Source organism: Pan paniscus, chromosome 7 (assembly GCF_029289425.2).
Source record: "Pan paniscus chromosome 7, NHGRI_mPanPan1-v2.0_pri, whole genome shotgun sequence".
NCBI classification, from domain to species: domain Eukaryota; kingdom Metazoa; phylum Chordata; class Mammalia; order Primates; family Hominidae; genus Pan; species Pan paniscus.
Genome location: NC_073256.2, coordinates 86201236 through 86219513, shown reverse-complemented (window position 1 = coordinate 86219513; position 18278 = coordinate 86201236). Strand labels below are relative to the sequence as shown.

The window sequence follows — 18278 nt, the reverse complement described above, 5'->3', positions numbered from 1 at the left end:
AGACTCCCTCCTACAACTGGGTCTTATTCATTTCTCTATCTTCACAGCATCTCAGAGCCTTGTGCATAGTAAGAGAAGTGATGAATGAACAAATGGATAATTGGCTATATAGATATATGCTGTCAAATTTGGAAACTTGTTGCATTTGTAATACCCCCATATAGATTCTCTGCCATATAAAGGAGACAATCTATTTCAGTTTTTTCTCTATGCAAAAGAAAAAAAGGATTGAGAAGTAGTATAGTATCTGGAGGCTTCTATAAAAGTATTCGGCTAAAAATACTGGTTCTTATCTTGACTCTGTGTTTCAGTGTCTTAATTCAATTCCCACTGACCTAAGAAAAGCAACATTATTCAAGAAGCATTCTATTGGAAATGTTTCCTGGGAACAGTTTATTTGGTTGATCTTTCAAATACTTTGTCACATGTAATAATATCTGAAGTAAGTGTTAAAATGGTTTTACAGTTTCTGTGTAGGGTGTTCTGTTGACTGGTGTCATCTGTCTGCAGCTTTTTCACAGTGAATGTGTAGCCCTATTATGTCTGTTCAGAGAAAGCTACATAATCACCACTTGGCTTGACCATGGGGTAGCTCTTTGGCACATGGAAAAGATGTACAAGTATAAGGCCACACTACAAGTCTTATCTTTTCTTATTTAGAGATCAGTGAACACAGACCTTTTTTTGTTTTTTCCAGGTTGTTTATTCTTTTTAATTATGAATGCACATTTATTTATTCATGAACATTGGGAAAAACACAAATACATCAGAATCGTTAAAAATCTACAGCTCCTCATTCTTCACTACTAGTTTCTCTTCTCAGAGGTAAACACTTTTTCAAAAATTCGTATTTTAAATTTGGGGGTGGGTAATTCACATGGTGCAAACATCAAAAGCTATGAAAAGGTGAAGTTTCCCTCCCATTTCTCATTGCTCCAAAGCAGGAAATCATTGTGATTAATTTTGTTTGTTTTTCCAGAATGAACACAAAGTTTTATAATATTTGGAAAGGACACTGTTCCTCAGAGTCCACCCTCTAAGCTAAGCATTTGTGATATAAAGTCAGTAGAAAATATATTAACATTTTCCCCCTTTCTAGATGTATTTCTAGAACCAGAGAAAGGAAAGGCACACAGGGGAGTAACAGTCTCATTAAAAGTTTGAATCAACCAAATAAATTTGTTTTCTTCAGAGAATAGTTTATTGCTTCGATTTGTTGACTTGTAAGAGAGATGGAAAAGGAATTGTCCAAAACTTGGGCAACTTTTTTCTAACATACATATAGGAACCTGCCTAACACTTTAGATCTGGCACCTGGTTATACTGAGCAAAAGTAGTGCTTTGGCTTCAGTTCCCATGTTTCTTATAAATCTGAACCACAAACATCTCTGTGTGATGCAACTGTCCTAAGCAAAGGCCAATGGTTTTCCAGGAAATGTCTTCAGCGTTGTATGTGTTCAAGAAGCATGTTCTCATCCCTTTCCTGACACAAAATCGTGCTACTTCTCCATGTGAGAAACACACTTGCTAGTGTGGACATTTAAGTCACAAATCTATCAGAGGGGACTTTAAACTTTAGCTTCATTCAGAATGCGTGCCTGAGGCTTAGCGTGACTGGCAACACTTTTGTTTTCAGACTTGCCTGTTATTTTGCTTTGCCTTCATTTTTCCTCCACATTTGTGCTGAAAAGAAAAAAAAATTGCCCAATAAATACAGCACTCAAGGAAACAATACGTACATGATATGAACTGTCCAGATTTTTCTCCTAACAATACCTTCTATTTAATCAGAATCTGAAAATCTCCAAGTACTTTGAAGGCTTCCAAAACATTTTCTTCCTATTTTAAATCTCATTAACTAGCTATTTTATCCTAGCAGTGCCCATATAATGAAAGTGGAGAGAACAGGGTATTATACCTGTCTATGCATGAGGCCACAGAAATAGCCTAAGTGCTCAGGGACACACAACAAGCCAGAGATAAAATCTAGGCAAGAATTCTGGGCCCCCGCATCATTATTAGCTCTGCTGAGCCTACTGTGCTTATGGCATTCTTTCCTTTGCCTTTAAATAAGAAGTTCTCCTGCCTACAACAGTACACTGTCCATTTTGTCAACTGAAAAACCAATGTGCAGAGAGGACGAGTGGTCCCCCAGGTCACCTGGACCAAATACAGGAGCTAAAAATAGCACGTGCAATTGGCAGGCCCTGATCCTTCACTCAGCTCCTTTAACCTCACGTTTGGGGTTGCAATATTAGAAGATATTGGAAGTCCATGTATCTCCTGAGTGAAGGCTTTCCTCCAGCTGTGGCCAACCACGAGCTTATTGCTAGCACTATCCAAGCCAGGTCTCTAGTTTGGCCATCGACAAAGGGCAGGAGGTGGAATCCAGGGCTACTTGGGAATAATGAGGATAATTCAGAGGAAGGTGTTGTGTGTCTGGAAAATACAAATAGGTCAGGGGAGGCCTGGAAAGTTGTGAGGCCTTGGAAAGTTTTCTCAATTTCACATTTCCTTTGCTTATGGGCATACGGCCTTAACAAGGTCCACATTCGCAGTCACTCATGTCCCTGCATGTCCAGGTGAGGAGAGCACATTGAATGAACCAAAACCCTTAGACATCTACTCCTCAGACATTTCGAAGTTAAAAGCCATTAAAATCAAATAGATGGAAAGAAAATCCTCATAGTATAAGGAGCGTTTCCACTACAGAACAGATCCCTGGAGTAGTGAATTTTTCATTTTATCTCCTTTTTATTTTAAGGCACATTTGAGCTCCAGAGACCTTGACAAGTTTCTCACCAATGGTTTCTTCAGTACACGAGAATTTCTTTAATTGAGGAGGAGCAAAAAAGTTGAAAAGAGAGTGAAAGAACAGGATTACAACATTAATTAGAACACAAATGGATGCCATTTTCTATTCAAATTCATAGACTGTCACATAAAATAAGCACCAAGTTTTGTTGGTTATCGTAAACTATTTTTATTATAGAAGTAACAGTTTTTCTAATTATAGAAAAATTAGACATTTCATGTGAACGAAAAAGAAAATTCACTCATAATCACATCACCAGAAGTAATCACTATATAATTTATGTGTGTGTATACATACATTCATTTAAAGTAGAGATCATATGATGCATACCATTTAGCAAACTACTTTTATTATTGTACTATATGGTATAAATATCTTTTATGGGAATAAATATCTACATCATTTATTTTATTTTTTGAGACAGTCTGTCTCTGTCACCCAGGCTGGAGTGCAGTGGCGTGATCTTGGCTCATTGCAACCTCTGCCCCCCGGGTTCAAGCAATTCTCTTGCCTCAGCCTCCTGAGTAGCTGGGATTACGAGCATGTGCTATCACGCCTGGCTAATTTTTGTATTTTTGGTAGAGACGGGGTTTCGCCATGTTGGCCAGGCTGGTCTCAAACTCCTGACCTCAAGTGATCTGCCCGCCTCAGCAGTGCTGGAATTACAGGCGTGAGCCACTGCGCCCAGCCAACATCATCATGTTGGCCAGGCTGGTCTCAAACTCCTGACCTCAACTGATCTGCCCGCCTCAGCAGTGCTAGGATTACAGGCGTGAGCCACTGTGCCCTGCTGACATCATTAATTTTAATAGCTGTATAACATTTAATTGTATGGATATACTTACATTTATTTAATCAACATTATTGTTGGACATTTAGGTTGTGTATGAATTTTTCAATAAGATGGAACAGGTCTAGAATAAACAGGCTTATACAAGTTCTTTACCTACTGGTTGAATTATTTCCTTAATACAAATTCCTAGAAGCAAAGTTTCTGGGTCAAAGAAATGCACATATTTGCAGGCTATTGACCCCTTCAATAACCATTTAAAAATAGTAAGCAAAGGAGGTAGTTTTTTGTCTAAAGTAAGCCTGAGTAATAGAATATTATATTAGAGGAATAAATTAAAAATCATATCAGAAAATAGTGGGTTTTTTTTCATAATTATAGGCCAGGCACGGTGGTTCACACCTGTAATCCTAGCACTTTGGGAGGTTGAGGCATGAGAATTGCTTGAGCCCAGGAGTCCAAGACCGGCCTAGGCAACATAGTGAGACCCTATTTCTACAAAAAGTAAAAAGATTAGCTGGGCATGGTGGCATGTGCCTGTCGTCCCAGCTACTCCGGAGGCACAGGTGGCAGAATTGCATGAGCCTGGGAGCTCAAAGTTGCAGTGAGCCATGATTGCACCACTGTACTCCAGCCTGGGCAACAGAGAGAAATCCTGTCTCAAAAAAATTAATAAATAGTAAATAAAATAATTATAGCCAGAACCTTCGTAAACTCTCATTTTAGTTCTAAATCTCAGTTTAAGGGTGAAAGAGAGAAGGGTAATGTGGAAGGGATTGAAGGATACACAACAAAAATCTATGCATAAACCAAACAAGGGACAGAGAAAGGGGGACACACAGGGAGAAAACCCTACCGCCTATTTCAGTCCGTAACTCCCTCCCCACATTCCCTTTTGGCTTTTAACCAAAAGTATGGGTTCCCTGACATCTCTAAGTGGACTTAACTCTCAGTGTCCAGGCCCCAAACTAACGAACAAACACAGATCCACCAATCAACATTTCCAGCCATCTCACAGTGAAACTCACCAGGAGAGGGGCCTTTCTTTTTCTTAGTGTCAAACTTTTTAGCACAGTTTTATTGGCTGAATTTCAATTTCATCTTCAAACATGTAGGAGACAGGGAAAGAAAACATTTTCTACAGTTTCTTAGAGTTATAAAGAGTAAAGCTGCAAAAGCGTGTGATAAATTATGCCTACTTTAAAAATATATTGATTAAAATTTAAGAAACTGAGGTCTGCAGAAAACCCCTCGTAAATGAGACCCAAATGCCTTTTGAATGCTCCAGGATAATCACTACCTTGCATGCTAGACTTTCTTAAGTGTGGTTAGCTTTTAAGTAGCCAATTTTCTACTATTTTTCCCATAATGGTTTTTGCCTTGGATAGGAAAATTGAATATAAGGTCAGAGCACTTCGACATTCATTGAACAAATACGTATTTAGGACTTTTAACTTACATTTGTAACAAATGCCGTGAAGAAAAAATAAACTGGCTCATGGAAGAGAAAGTGGCTTTTTTTTTTCTTTTCTTTTCTTTTTTTTGGTAGAGACAGGGTCTTGCTCTGTTGTCCAGGCTTGTCTTGAACTCCTGGGCTCAAACGATACTCCCACCTTGGCCTCTCAAAGTGCTGGGATTACAGGTGTGAGGCACCACACCCAGCAGACGGAGTTTTGATGAAGGAATCAGGAGCAGCCCTCAGCCCTGGCCACAGCTGGTGGGAAGAAGCCAGCTAGCAAGAGAGGGCATTCCAGGCAAAGGACACAGACTAGGAAACTCCAGACAATATATCGAGGTAAGTGTGATACATTGTGAATATGGGCTCTGTCGATATAAGAAGAGACAGTCCCTCTACAACACGGAGCCATATCTGGGGCCTTTATAACTTTAGATAAGCAGGCACAAACAAGCCTCTGACCAAATAAAAACTAACTTGATTAGTTTCTCTTCGTCTTTAAAATATGGCACAATCAAAGTAGTAATCAATTCATTAACAATTTTTTTTTTTCATGATGGGGTGAGCACATTGATTCTGCTATGACCATGCTTAAACCTAGTGGAGAAGAAAAATGAATACTGGAAGAATTAAAATGCATTGAAATGATAAACCATGGACGTTAACTGAACATTCAGTGAGAGTTCATAGATCATTTCTGAGAAGGGCAAGTGGTCCAAAATGGGAGGTAGGACTTCATCCATTTCATCAATAAACATTTGCTAAATGTTTATACTAAGGCTAGGTATTGAGACAGACACAAACACAGGATAACTAAAATATGTCTTTGTTGCTGGACATGGTGGCATGTACCTGTAGTCCCAGATACTTGGGAGCTGAGGCAGGAGGACAGCTTGAGCCCAGAACTTCTGGGCTGTAGTGAGCTATGCTCACTGGGTGTTCACACTAAACTGGCATCAATATCATGACCTCCCAGGAGTGAGGCCCACTAGGTTGCCTAAGGAGAGGTGAACTGGCCCAGGTCGGAAATGAAGTAGGTCAAAATTTCTGTGCTAATTAGTAGTGGGATCTCACCTATGAATAGCCACTTCACTCCAGCCTGGGAAACTTAGCAAGACCCCATCTCTAAAAACTAGCTAAATAAATAATATGCCTTTGTCCTTGGAGAGCTCACTGCCTAAAGGAGAGAGACTGAAAATTAAATACATAATTACAGTTCAACATTATAACACAGATATGTGCAAATGATTGAAGGAACTCTGATACTTACGGGAGCATGAAGGAAGACTGACCCACATCAGAGCAAATGAGAAGAAATGACATTTGTGCCAAAGCTTAAAGAGTGAGTTAGATTTTATTTAGGGTTTAGGTTCTAAATGCTGATGTTGGCCGGGTGTGGTGGCTCACACCTGTAATCCCAGCACTTTGGGAGGCCAAGGCAGGTGGATCACCTGAGGTCAGGAGTTCGAGACCAGGCATGGCCAACATGGTGAAACCCCATCTCTACTAAAAATACAAAAATTAGTCAGGCATGACGGTGTGCGCCTGTAGTCCCAGCTACTCGGGAGGCTGAGGCAGGAGAACCACTTAAACCTGGGAGGCAGTGGTTGCAGTGAGCCGAGATCATGCCATTGCACTCCAGCCTGGGCAACAGGAGCAAAACTCCATCTCAAAAAACTAAAAAAATAAAAAATAATAAAATATAAACAAATAAATGCTGATGTTTGAAGTGAAACCTTAAATCACCCATAAAGTACAGCACCTAGGTATTTAGTATCTAGATATTCAGTATCCAGTAAGCCCCACACAGCCAGTTTTCCTCCAGCTTTGGAACAGATTGTTGCTGCTTCTTTGAGCACCAGATGCAGAAGTTGGCTTGTGTTTATTGGCTCTGCTGTATGAAAAACGGTTATCCTTCAACACTGGGATTACACCCTCTGTGGTGAGAGCCTCACACTAACACAGGACGGGCACTGGGGGTCTGAGTGGACTGAGGGAATGGTAGGGTAAAGTCTCGCATCTCACGTTCATTCACAAACATAAACTCATTATGTGAAATGAATGGGCAGGCAGTATTGTCCTCATTCTCCCTGTCTCTTTGAGTGAGAGACAGAGTGAATAGTTGAAATCTCAAAAATTAAACTGACAAATGAGTAGATCTAAGAAAAAAAATTAAACTCATGTGATGTGGTTGCTTATCCTGTGAAGAAATGAGAGAAGGATATTGTACATAGAGCGACAAGATGTGGGAAGACCTGGAAACCATGGAGGATTTGAACTGCTTGAAGAAAACTAAGAAGTTAAGGATGGTTAAATTATTGGACAAAGAGATAGGTAAAACAGAGTTGGACGGGTTGTCACACCATAGAAAACATGGGACTTGACTATGCAGGCAATGAGAAACCATCTTTTAAGTTAGAGGGTGACTGGATGGGTGTATTTTTGGCAAGACCATTTTTGTAGCATGGTAAAGATGAGGTCCGAAAAATTATTTTCTGTAAAGGGTCAGATCATAAACATTTTAGGCTTTGTGGGTCATATGATCTGTGTCACAACTACTTATTTCTGCCTCATAGCAGACATGGACAATTTGTAAACAAATGGGCATGGTTGTGTTCCCATAAAACTTTATTGATGAAGACAACCTGTGGGCTTGATTTGGCTCAAAGGGCCAGGGTTTGTTGATTCCTGGATTAGAAAATGATGAGGTTACTGGTGAAGAGATGAAGAGGTAAGCGAGGTAATAGTCTGGGCCAGTGGTTTCAAAGTGTAGTCCCTGGACCAGCAGCATTACCATCACCTGGGAATTCCAGAGGATGGGAGAGGCAGCAATCTGAGGTTCAACACACTCTCCAGATGACGATTTTTTTGGTTTTTGTTTCTGAGACAGGGTCTCACCCTGTTACTCAGGCTGCGGTGCAGTGGCATGATCATAGCTTACTGCAGCCACGAATCCCTGGGCTCGAGTGATCCTCCTGCCCCAGGCTCCCAAGTAGCTGGGACTGCAGGCGGACCACCATACCTGGCTAATCTTTTATTTTTCGTAGAAACAAGGTTTCACTATGTTGCCCAGGCTGGCCTTGAGCAATCCAACCCACTCAGCCTCCCAAAGTGCTGGGACTAAGGTGTGAGCCCCTGCACCCAGATGATGATTCTTATACCTGCTCAGGTTTGAGGACCACTGGTCTAGGAAAGAAGAAAGACAATGCATTTCCGCATTTGGGAGGCGGCACTAGGAAAGAACAGAATAGGGCAAATTTAAGGCAAGATGGTAATCTCAATTTCTAACACACGTACAATGAACAGGACTTTGATGATTATCTGGGTGGGAGGCTGGGGAGATGAAAAAATATTTAAATTCTATTCAGATATTTTCTACACACCTAGATCCCCCATGCCTAAAATACTGCTAGGTGTAAGGTAAGTGCTCAAAAAACGTTTTTTTGAATGCATCAAGGATGATTCAAAGTTCAGCTTAGGTGACTGAAGAGGTGAGACATGCATGGTATTAGCCAAGCTAGAGGACACACTTTGTTGTTTTTGACAGTTGTGAGGGAAAGAGATAAAGGAACATTTATTGATCAAGTATACCTGCTTTGCCTATGATGTGCCAGGTAGTATTTTACATCCATTATCTATTTGTCCCTCAAAATAACTTTTTAAGTAGTTATTATCATAATTTTACAAATGAAGACAATCACAGTTCCCACAGGGATCAATGGCAAAGAATGAGCCTATCCCTGGCAGTGAGTGACAACTAAACCCAGGCTCGTTGCACTTTGAAGAACAGAGTCCTGTTTTGCCTTCTGGCCAAACTTTGCAGAATATGTTTAAGCTGTCACTATAAAATATTCTGAAACTTTACTGTTTACAAAGCAGCTTCGTAGATTATTTCTTTTGAGGGACATCATTTGGTATAGCAGCAAAAGCATAAATTTCTAGGTTCAAATCCCAGCTTGGTCACTGATGCCATGCCTGGATGAGACCACAGGCCCATGTGTAAAATGGGGGTAATGATAATAACTATGCAAGTGAGATGCTGCTATGCAAGTGAGATGAGATATGTAAAGCACCTGGTGCAAAATGAGAGCTCAGTAAATGGTAGATACTATTATTTCATGATCCTTAATACAGCCTATTATGTACATTTGAGAGATATCTTAAAAGTACCTCTTAATGAGTTCCATTGCTTTGCTTAAAGGACTTATCTTCTTGTTTAAGGCAAGTTGATGGTTAAACAGATTTTGAATTTGGGTGAGGCGGCTCCATGTAAAGGCTGGCTTTAGTGCACCTCTTTGCTCCTAGTCCTGCCCACAGTGGGCACCCACTCCACTGGCTTCAAGATCCATCCATACAGGTTTTCCTTCTTTAGATGAGTTAAAAAAAAAAAAATCTTTCTTTCCCTTACTTGTCAAGTGAAACAATGGGTGGGGTTGACTATCAGAAAACAAAAGCTAAAGCAGGTAAAGATGTTCTTGAAAGAAATGCTTCCTTGTTTCAAAGGAATTTTACTCTCTGGGATGAAGGCAAAAAAGAAATAATCTGAAAAAGAGCTGGATTTTCTAAAGAAGTAAAACTAATCGCTGGTTCCCTTCCTCTCTTCCATACTTAGAAGGGCCTAAAGGGGTGGTGGCTCTCCACTTTCAGAATCTGAGAGTGTCACTTGTTTGACCTCCTGAAGGACACGTTGTGGACATCACCAGTGCCTTTATGGCAGACAGGTTGGTTTGTGACATTGTGTTTACCAGCTTTTAGGAGAGAACCTTCTTGCTTTCAGGTATGTTTTAGGTGATTAGAGAGCAAGGCTACTACTTTTGCAACATACTAGATAAACAGCAGTTTCCATATTAAGGGGAAATCATATCATACCTGACCATCTTGCCTCCTTGGTTCCACTGGATTAGAAAACAAGCAGAGATAAACACAACTTTGGTGGAGTTGGTTGCACAGCAAGGAAAGGAATAACTAAGCCCTTTAAGATCAATGTAACTGACAGAGTGCATTCTGCAAAAAATAAACACAGCTCTAGGAGAGTTATTGTGAACAATGGTATCTGAAAATAATAGTTGAATAATTTTGATGCACAGATCTTTTTCCCAAGATTGGAAACAAAATCTTCTCCCCTTCTCTCCCATCGTTTAACCAAGCTTTTGGTCCTCTGATAAAAATCATGCTGTCAAAAATGACTGAACTAATTTGTGACTTTTGACCAAATCAATTTTGATGTAATACAAGATTAAATGAGTGGTTTCTTTTATCCCTCAACCTGAGGTAGAACAAATTGTACTGCTCACGGTGTCCTGCCACACAGGGCTGACTTGACATAAAGATCAGTATTTTATCACAAGATTTGGAGAATAATTATTAGAGATCCACTTTGCGTGACGTTTATTGGGTTCTTAAAAGATAACTGACCATTTCTTATCACAGAACAGTAGTCTGACATGACATTTGGGATTATCTGAAGGTCTAGTTCAGGACTCTCAGGCCTTCTGTGAGTCTGCCCATTTTTGCTTTGAATTTATTAACTGGGATGACAAGAACCAAGATCTCCCCACTCATGTTTCTTCCACTCAGTGATAAATTGGAGGGGGAAATCATGCAAGCAATCCTTACAGTGATTTGTACTCATAGCCATTCACACTTACAGCCCTCTGCCAATTACACCCATGTTGTAACTTCTGACACGTAAACAGGCAGTTTCTCACATGAACATATGTTGCTCTCCCCTTTTGAGAAAATGAATCCCAACCTTAACCACACTACTGGGCTGCGATTAGTTTTAATCCCTAGGTTTTATGACAGGAAAATTGACTATCAGAGAACGAGGGAATGGCAAGTAATCACTCCTGAGTTCACTTTTTTTCTTTTCCAGAACGGCATCACATAACTGCCCCAAACTTTCCTTCAATATACTTGTCAAAATGTCCTCAAGGAAATCATCCTGAAATCCATAAAATGAATAAGCCTGCCCATTGGAGTTGTTTTGCTTCAGTGTAATAGTTGGCAGGAAGCTGTGGTCAAACAGACTGCACCATATTAAATGGATTTTATGTTTATTGACTACTTGTAGCACTACTTAATTGATTTATGTGTGTGTGTTAGAAAGCTTTATGCTATGAAACTAAAATATATCATTTATAGTTTATTAAGTCCTGCATTTAGTAAAAGTTGGCTTAAGGCCCTAGGTCAGGAACTTTACCCGTCTGTTACAGCAGTGTTTCTGGGAGAAAATAATAGTTGATACACTTTATTTCCACGTATAGTAAATTGCCTAGGAATATAATCCACATGGAAAGGTGGCTTGTTTTTGTTTTTCTTAGGGTCTTGCCCTGTTGTCCAAGCTGGAGTATAGTGGCGTGATCTTGGCTCACTGCAACCTTCGCCTCCTGGGTTCAAGCCATCCTCTTGCCTGAGCCTCTAGAATAGCTGGGAATACAGGCACTCATCACCATGCCCAAATAAATAATTTTTTTGTATTTTTTGTTGATACTGGGTTTTGTCATATTGCTCAGGTTAGTCTTAAACTCCTGAGCTCAAGCAATCCTCCCACCTCAGCCTCCCAAAGTGCTGGAATTACAGGTGTGAGCCACTGTGTCTGGCTTGTGTTTCTCAAGTGCTACTCACTGTCATATTACCACTGTGTTTGAATGAGCTTTCTTTTGTGATTCGGAGTTGAAATAATAAATTAGAGAAAATGGTAAATGAAGTATAACTTAGTACCTAAGGTTTTTATTCTACTAGTTTTTAGAACTGGCAGGAGAGGCCTAAGACAAAATAAAAAAGATATTATGATAATGCTAAGATCTTGCAAACTGTAATATAATAATGCTCAGATTTTGAAAATTATATTAAATATATATGTATATACATATGTACTATGTATGAAAATCAGACCGAGCCCAGTGGCTTATGCCTGTAATCCCAGCCCTTTGGGAAGCCAAGGCGGGCAGATCACTTGAGGTCTGGAGTTCGAGACCAGCCTGGCCAACATGGCGAAAACCTGTTTCTACTAAAAATACAAAAAAAAAAAAAAAATTAGCTGGGTGTGGTGGCACATGCCTGTACTCCCAGCTACAGGAGGCTGAGGCAGGAAAATGGCTTGAACCCAGGAGACAGAGGTTGCAGTGAGCCGAGATCGTGCCACTCTGCACTGCAGGCTAGGCAAAAGCGCGAGACTCTGTCTTAAAGAAACAACAAAAAAAGATTAATTAAAATTATAGTAAGTTTTAATATAATTACCACTGCTGCATGTTGGTACTCATAGATGGATAACCAACATTAGGAACCTGAGCCTGGCTGGGTGTGGTGGCTCATACCTGTAATCCCAACACTTTGAGAGGCTGAGGTGAGAGGATTGCTTGCGGCCAGGAGTCTGAGACCAACCTGGGCCACACAGTGAGACACCACACCTCTACAAAAAAATTAAAAAATTAGTTGGGCATGGTGGCACATGCACATAGACCCAGCTACTCAGGAGGCTGAGGTGGGAGGATCGCTTCAGCCCAGAAGCTCAAGGCTACAGTGAGCTGTGATCACACCACTCACTCTACCCTGGGTGACAGAGTGAGACCCTGTCTCAAAAAAAAGAACAAACAAAAAGCAAAACCAAAACACAAAAACCTCCCTGAACCTGGTCTTCAGTCACCAAGGTGCTACATAAAGGGTACCAATAATACTTAGAGTAATCAAAATCATAGAGACAGAAAGTAGAATGATGGTTGTCTGGGGCTGGGGGGAGAAGGGAATGGGGAGTTAGTGTTTAATGGATGTACAGTTTCAGTTTTGCAATGTTAAAAAAAAACTTTAGACAATTTAACAGAGTTTAATTCAGCAAAGAACAATTCAACAACCATGCAGACTCCCCCACCTCCTTGAATAAGTTAAGAGCAACTCTGGCACTGCGTCGCAGTCAGCGAGGATTTTTCACAGAAAAATGCAAGTGACATACAGAAAACACACGTGAGGTACAGAAACAGCCTGATTGGTTACAGCTGGGTGTTGAACACATTCGATCAGTTGGCTACCTGTGATTGGCCAAAACTGGATGATTGGCACAAGAGTAGGTTACAGTCTGTTTACACCTCCAGTCAGGTTACAGTTCACTGTGTATGGAGAAACCTTTAGACCAAACTTAAAATATGTAAGGAGGCAGCTTTAGGCAAAACTTAATTTAACAATTGCCCCCTTTTGGTCAACCTCTCAATTTTGATTGGCCAAAACTTTAGACATTGATGTCACTCTGTCACCATTGTCAGTGTACTTATTTGGTCTCAAATCTCAGTGGGAAATAGCAAAACAGTGAGTTTTTAAATGTGAGAACCAGGACTTCAGGTTTGTTTTTTTTTGTTTTGTTTTGTTTTTTTGGTAAGGGTTAGAACAGAAGGGACCTCTTTATGCTGGAATCTCCTGTTTTCAGGTGAGAAAAAAAAACTGGTCTGTTTTTGTTGTAACCAAGAAAATGCTGAATGAGGAAAGTAGTAATCTAAAAATGGCAGCAAAGCTTTGCAGCTTCCTTAGTTTCATTTTGATTATGTCTCATTTAGCATGAGTGACTCCATTTTGATTTGGTCTGGTCTGTTGGGGCCTAGTGCAGAAAGAGGTGATCTGATTTGGCCTAGGTCCAAAACAATGGCCTCTCACAATTTTAACAGCAAAATGAAAAGAATTACAGAGGTGGGTGGCGGTGTTGGTTGCACAACATTTTAAGTGTATTTAATACCTCTGAACTGTATACTTAAAAGTGATTAGGATGGTAAATTTTATGTTATGTGTATTTTACCACAATTTAAAAAGTAAACCCAGTAGCAGCGGCTCCTGCCTATAATCCCAGCAACTTCAGGCGCTGAGACAGGAGAATTATTTGAGCCCAGAAGTTCGAGATTGCAGTGAGCTATGATCACACCACTGTACTCCAGCCTGGGTGACAGAGCCAGATCCCAGTTCACAAAAAATAAATAATTAAAAATGAAAAAAAAAAAAAGAGGTGCCATTACCTCTAACTGTGGCGTCTCTTGAGCGTGATTTTGAGAGGAAGCCAGTGAGACCAAGAACCCACCAATTCCGGACACAATTTCAGGCCTCACTCTAGCCAGAGTTGCCGGGCTCTTGGGTATGGGCAGGTCCTGTTTTTCCTGCTTCTGCAGCACCAGGGCAATCTACTTGATATGGGAAAAGCTCCCTTGTCCCCCTCGCAGGGTGTGTGATGAGGTGTGGCTCGATTCTTCAGTGCCCTGCTGCTCAGACCTCTAGGGGAGCATACAGGCGGGCAGGCTGTGGGGCTCCGATCCCACAGCAGTGTCTAGGGGTGAATATTTACAGCTCCTGAAGCCCCAGTGGGCGGGCGTGTGTTACAGGATGCTCTTTTAGGTTGCCATCTATAGGCGGTTTGTGTTAGCTCAATTACACCCCCTTTCTTATCACAAGGACAGAAGGATTTCTGTATCCTGGGGTTTCTTGCCCTGGCTTACCTGAAGAATCGGATTACACGTGGGCTTGGAGAATGAGTGCAAGGTTTTATTGAGTAGAAGTAGCTCTCAGCAGATGGGGGAGCCAGAAGGGAGATGGTTTTCCCCTGGAGTCGGGCCCCTTGGCGGCCCAGGCTCTTCTCTGACTGCCCCGTCAAACTCTGCATCATTCTGCTGGTGCATGGCCTGCCGGTGGTGTGTCGGTGCCTGTCGGTGTGTGCTCTTCTGCTGGCATGCTCCTCTCAACGTCCTCTCGAGGACCAGCCACTTGCGTCTTCTGCCAATGTGCTACTCTCCATGTCTGGCTGGCTGTGTGTCTGCCCACTAGGGTCTTGGGAGGTTTTGTTTTGTTTTGTTGTTGTTGTTGTTATTGTTGTTTTTGAAGGAGTCTCTGTCGCCAGGCTAGAGGGCCGTGGCGCAGTCTCTGCTTACTGCAACCTCCACCTCCCGGATTCAAGCGATTCTCCTACCTCAGCCTCCCAAGCAGCTGGGACTACAGGCGCGCACGCCATCACGCCCAGCTAATTTTTGTATTTTCAGTAGAGACAGGGTTTCGCCATGTTAGCAAGGCTGGTCTCGACTTCTTGACCTCGTGATCTGCCCGCCTCGGCCTCCCAAAGTGCTGGGATTACAGGCATGAGCCACCGTGCCCGCAGTCTTGGGTTTTTGCAGGTCCAGGATGGGGGTATGGCGGGCCAGGGAGGTCTTAGAAAATGCAACATTTGGGCGGGAAAGCAGGAATGGGGTTCGTGGGGGTGGAGCCTTAGCCAGGGACCCGCCTTTCTCTACCCAGCGCTTCCCTTCCTCCATTCCGCATCATTTAAAGGGACCACGCTTTTCCCTTCCCAGCACTCCCATATCATACTGACCTCACTCCTCCAGTCCTGTGAGCAGGACCCAACAAATAAGTAGTATGAGAAATAAAGCTTAGCATCTCTGTTTGAAAACACAGGAAAAATTGGGGGCAAAAGTTGTGTTCCATATTGGAATTTCTTTGAATTGTCACATCCAGTGTCACTTCTCTTTTGATATATGTCAAGAGCAATAACTATGAAATATTACATATAATTGTTTCCATTCTAAGCAATTGAACCAATGTTCAGCTAATAGCATTAGTGAAAGAGAACACTGCCTGAGCAATGTAAAATAGCGGCTGATATAAACATTACTAGTATTTGGCTTTGAAATATGCTTCTTATAAAGACTTAGATTTACACATGGCAGATTTGATCTCAAAAATTCCAGCAAGGCTAGGTGCCATGGTGGCTCATGCCTGTTATGCCGGTGCTTTAGGAGGCTGAAGTAGGAAGATCACTTGAGGTCAGGAGTTCAAGACCAGCCCTGGCAACGTAGCAAGACCCCATCTCTACCAAAAAAATTCAAACAAAATAAAATAGAAGGGTAACTCAAGAGAATTGGGAGGCGGTCTTGCCTCGTTATCCTGGCGTTTACTTCCCACCCCTCTGCCTACTGGCTGCTGGCTGGCAAAGATTGCTAGTGCTCCTAATGGATGCAACTCACAAGGTCAAACTTTTGCCTCCCAATCTTTCCTGACTCAGAGACTTTCATTTTGTGTTTTGTTTGGGATTGATTTAAAGTGCTTCTCTCGCTAATGTGTAAGTTTCATGTAAAAATCAGTGTAAAAATAGAAAACTGAAAGGTCAAATTAAGTATTGTGAATAATGCAAGTGCTGTTAAAATTAAAAGCAAGATTTGCTGGAAGTGATGTGCCCCAGATTGATAGTAGATGGAATCTATTTGTATACCTCGCAGATTATTATGTGTGAGTGTATTGTTCATTTGTCGACCATCATAGACTGGCTTCCTTCTTCTACTTAACCTGTTTTCATTTAGTTTCTTTTTTTTGAGACGGAGTCCCTCTGTCGCCCAGGCTGGAGTGCAGTGGCATGATCTTAGCTCATTGCAACCTCCGCCTCCTGGGTTCAAGCGATTCTCCTGCCTCAGCCTCCCGAATAGCTGGGACTACAGGCGCGTGCCACCACGCCCGGCTAATTTTTTGTATTTTTAGTAGAGATGGGGTTTCACCGTGTTAGCCAGTATGGTCTCGATCTCCTGATCTCATGATCCGCCCACCTCGGTCTCCCAAAGTGCTGGGATTACAGGGGCGTACCACCACACCTGGCTAATTTTTTGTATTTTTAGTAGAGATGGGGTTTCACCATGTTAGCCAGGATGTTCTCAATCTCTTGACCTTGTGATCCGCCCACCTCGGCCTCCCAAAGTGCTTGGATTACAGGCGTGATCCACCGTGCTCCACCTATTTAGTTTCCTTATGGCAGGTCTTGGTGGTATTATGGAGCCAGACAGACCAGACTTCAAACCCCAGTAGCAATGCCACTTACAAGCTGCGGGAGCTTAGGTACTTGGCTTAATGTCAGTTTTGACGCTTACTTGTGCCACCTCAAAATGGCATTAATCACACCTCCTTGATAAAACTGTTACAGGATTAGTGATTCCATGTGTATTAATAAGAGCACATTATCTGTTGCATCTTCTTTTATCAATTTCGCAATAACTAATACAGTGACATAAATATTGTGATTATTTTCTTTGGCAGTAAGTTTTGTACTGATAAAGTTAAATAGAATTATTTTATTGGATTTGGGGAGTAAAGAAAAGCTTTTAAAGGGAGAGATTAAAAAAAAACAGCTTTTAAACTAAGCACAAGTAGTTATTTAAGTCTTGCATAGTTATTTCCTCCATTTTGAGTATGATTCATCCTTCTTGCTTAATCATGTGTGGGTTTGAATTTCTTTCTGGAGTAGCTTCTTTATATAGACTACTTTAATAATACTGCTTGTTGTAAACCTACAGGATGCATTTACCTCTGGGAAGTTATTTAGGTTGCAGCTACACATTCAAAACGCTTCGATAATGGTGACCAAACTGATGCTGAGTCATCACCAGTTGAGTGAATTTCTTGTGCCTGCAGTACCGTCCCTCATCCTTTAAGATTGGGTCTTGTGTCCACTTCTCTATGAAGCTTTCCTTCGTTCTCTAGAACCTTCTCTGAAAGGTCCAATCCAGTCAATGACTGCTCAGCCCTCAATTCCTATAATATATATTTCAACCCATCAATGTAGCTCTTAACTATATACTTTCACGTTAGTCTCCATTTTAGGTGGTTTCTGCTTTATTTATTTATTTATTTATTTATTTTTAGACAGAGTCTTGCTCTTGTTGCCCAGGCTGGAGTGCAATGGCACGATCTCAGCTCACTGCAACCTCCACCTCCTGGGTTCAAGTGATTCTCCTGCCTCCGCCTACTGAGTAGCTGGGATTACGGGCGCCTGCCACCATGCCTGGCTAATTTCTGTATTTTTAGTAGAGACGGGGTTTCACCATGTTGATCAGGCTGGTCTTGAACTCTTGACCTTGTGATCTGCCCGCTTTGGCCTCCCAAAGTGCTGGGATTACAGGCATGAGCCACCGCGCCCGGCCGGGTTTTTTGATTTTTTTCTTTGTTTTTTTTTTTTTAGCTTTGAATAGATTATAAAATTCTCCAGAGCAGATACCATGAATGAGAGAGGTGAGAGTGTGATCCCGATGTAGGGCTATTGTGTTTTTGCTTTTTCTTAGTGCCTCCCACATAATTTGACACATGAAGAGAATTCAACATATTTCTTATGTGACTAACCACAAGCATTCATAAAAGGGAAGTTTTTGTGAAGTGGCTAGGCCTTTCTGGTCAACTCTGGTCTTTTAAATTTTTCAGTAATGTGGGAGGTA

The 18278-nt window shown here is 41.5% G+C and overlaps 1 long non-coding RNA gene across 1 annotated transcript; it reads right to left on the bottom strand.

Annotated features, from left to right (window-relative positions):
* Positions 1-528: 528 nt before the first annotated feature.
* LOC130541724 (uncharacterized) lies at positions 529-15242 on the bottom strand. Its single transcript, XR_008955820.2, has 4 exons — positions 14532-15242; positions 8223-8293; positions 5065-5658; positions 529-1683 (listed from the first exon to the last, which is right to left on the bottom strand). It is a non-coding gene; the product is annotated as an uncharacterized LOC130541724 (long non-coding RNA).
* Between the last annotated feature and the right edge of the window lie 3036 nt (positions 15243-18278).